At 48.2% G+C, this 2,763-nt stretch overlaps 1 pseudogene; it reads left to right on the top strand.

The window, feature by feature from the left end:
* Window positions 1–1,176: 1,176 nt before the first annotated feature.
* On the top strand, window positions 1,177–1,565 carry LOC128560423 (iron-sulfur cluster assembly 1 homolog, mitochondrial-like; annotated as a pseudogene).
* The last annotated feature ends 1,198 nt before the right edge of the window (window positions 1,566–2,763 follow it).

A 2,763-nucleotide genomic window follows, 5' to 3' on the forward strand; every position in this document is an offset into this window, starting at 1 on the left:
CGGCCCTATATACCGAGGGTGGCGAGTTCAAACCCGGCCCCAGCCAAACTGCAACGAAAAAATAGGCGGGCGTTGTGGCGGGCGCCTGTAGTCCCAGCTACTCGGGAGGCTGAGGCAAGAGAATCGCTTAAGCCCAGGAGTTGGAGGTTGCTGTGAGCCGTGTGACGCCACGGCACTCTACCGAGGGCTACAAAAAAAAAAAAAAAAAGAAGTGAATAAAGGAATTCATGCTGCATTTGACAAGCCCTAGCTCCTACCACAGCCCTTATCTAAATAAGGAAAACTCAGTGGATTTCCAGATCTCTGCTTCTGGAGGGCAGAGATGACCACACAGATTTCTGTGATCTCAACACCCGCCTTACACACGGGATGTGCTCAGCAAAGTGGTTATATAAGTGGCTTTGATGCTTGACACTTGCATGCCACAATTTTCTTTTTGTTTTCTTTTTTTTTCTGAGACAGAGTCTCATTATGTCGCCCTCAGTAGAGTGCTGTGGTGTCACAGCTCACAGCAACCTCAAAGTCTTGGGCTTAAGCGATTCTCTTGTCTCAGCCTCCCAAGTAGCTGGGACTATAGGTGCCCACCACAACGCCCAGCTTTTTTTGGTAGGGACAGGGTCTCACTCTGGCTCACTCCAGCTCAGGCTGGTCTGAAAACTCTGAACTCAGGCAATCCACTTGCCTTGGCCTCCCACAGTGCTAGGATTATAGGCGTGAGCCACCGCGTCTGGCCCATGTCACTGTTTTATTTATATATTTTTGAAATAGAGTCTCACTATGTCCCCACAGCAACCTCAAGCTCTTGGGTTTAAGCGATTCTCTTGCCTCAGTCTCCCAAGTAGCTGGGACTATAGGTGCCTGCCACAACACCCGGCTATTTTTTGGTTGTAGCCGTCATTGTTGCTTGGCAGGCCTGGGCTGAATTCGAACCCACCAGCTCTGGTATATGTGGCTGGCGCCCTAACCGCTGAGCGACAGGCGCCGAGCCATGTCACTATTTTCATTCACATGCCTTGTGAGAGGGATTTCATCTGGATAGGTATTTAAGGTGAGCGAGCCTGCCGTGCCTGTTAAGTGAAGAAGTCTAAGTGTGGCCAATGTACCAGCCGTGTCCATGGAGAGAGGTAGAGGTTGCCAAGTTCCGCCCCGAGGCACGATGGCGCCAGGGTGGTGAAGATGTTGGCTTCCTTAGTCCGGGCCACTGTCCAGGCTGTGAGCAAGCGGAAGCTGCAGCCCACCTGGGCTGCCCTCACCCTGACACCTTCAGCAGTGAACAAGATAAAACAACTTCCTAATGATAAGCCACAACACTTAGGCGTGAAAGTCAGTGTCTGAACCAGAGGGTGTAATGGCCTTTCTTACACTCCAGAATATACAAAAACAAAAGGAGATTCTGGTGAAGAAGTTGTTCAAGACGGGGTGAGAGTATTCCTGAAAAGAAAGCACAGCTAACACTTCTAGGAACAGAAACGGTCTATGTGGAAGACAAATTATCCAGTGAGTTCGTGTTTAATAACCCAAACATCAAAGGAACTTGTGGCTGTGGGGAAAGCTTTACTATCTGAAACCTCAGGACTCCTTTGGCTATGAGCTCTAGCAACACTCATGGATGCCTTGGGGCTTGTGACTGTCACCTGCTTACTGTGTGGCTGCCTTGTAAGGAAAATAAAGTGATGCATTTTGAAAATGAAAAAAAAAAAAAAAAGTCTAAGTGCATACATGTGCTGAGTCCTGGTGGTCGTAGGGATGATGATGTGGACAGGTGGGGAGCTCCAGCTGTCGTGAATGTTTGGAGGAAGCTCTGTGAGTTACTATAGCATGAGGTGTGGGCCTTGTCTTCCGAAGGAGGGCCGAGGAGTATCCTAGGATAAGCATCAGACATGGACTCGGGGAATCTGGTTAACACCTGTACTGTGTGTGCTAATCTACCCCAAAACTTAGTGGCTTAAGATTCTCTCCTTGCCAAAATTTTACTCAGGCTCCTTTTAGCCCTTTTATCAATTAGGCTTCAAACTAGACCTGTGAGAACCACAAAATCTCAGCGCGAATAATTTTGTCCACTCCTTTTAACACTAGGAGACTTGGGAAAACACTAGCCTGGTTCTAAGGTCATGTCCTAGCACAACCCCACCTTCTGAGGTCCTGCCTGAGAAAGCTCAGGATACCAGAAGAGTTAACTGTTTGTGATTTGCCCTCATCCAAACACTTGCTTTGCCTAAAAATTCTCTGGAAAGGGCGGTGCCTGTGGCTCAGTGAGTAGGGCACCGGCCCCATATACCGAGGGTGGCGGGTTCAAACCCGGCTCCAGCCAAACTGCAACAAAAAAATTAGCCAGGCGTTGTGGCGGGCTCCTGTAGTCCCAGCTACTGTCCCTACAAAAAAAAAAAAAAAATTCTCTGGAAAGAATTCCCACCTGGTTTTGTGTGTGTGTTTATGATTTTCCACTGCCTGACTCTGCTTGTTCCTCCCCGGTCCTCCCTTATCCATTCCTTAAAAATGCCCCATCACTTCTGCACAGCTCAGAGTTGATACAGTTGTTTATACTGAGGTCTCTCTCCCTTATTGCAGTCTGAATAAAATCTGTCTTGGATCTTTGACAAGTGTTGGACTCTGTTTCAATTTTATTATATTTTACTTTTTTTTCACAGTCTCACTCTGTTGCCTCGGCTGGAGTGCCATGGTGTCGTCCTAGCGCACAACAACCTCAAACTCCTGGCTCAAGTGATCCTCTTGCCTCAGCCTCCAAAGACTATAGGCACCTAC

Source organism: Nycticebus coucang, chromosome 11, assembly GCF_027406575.1.
Source record: "Nycticebus coucang isolate mNycCou1 chromosome 11, mNycCou1.pri, whole genome shotgun sequence".
NCBI lineage: Eukaryota > Metazoa > Chordata > Mammalia > Primates > Lorisidae > Nycticebus > Nycticebus coucang.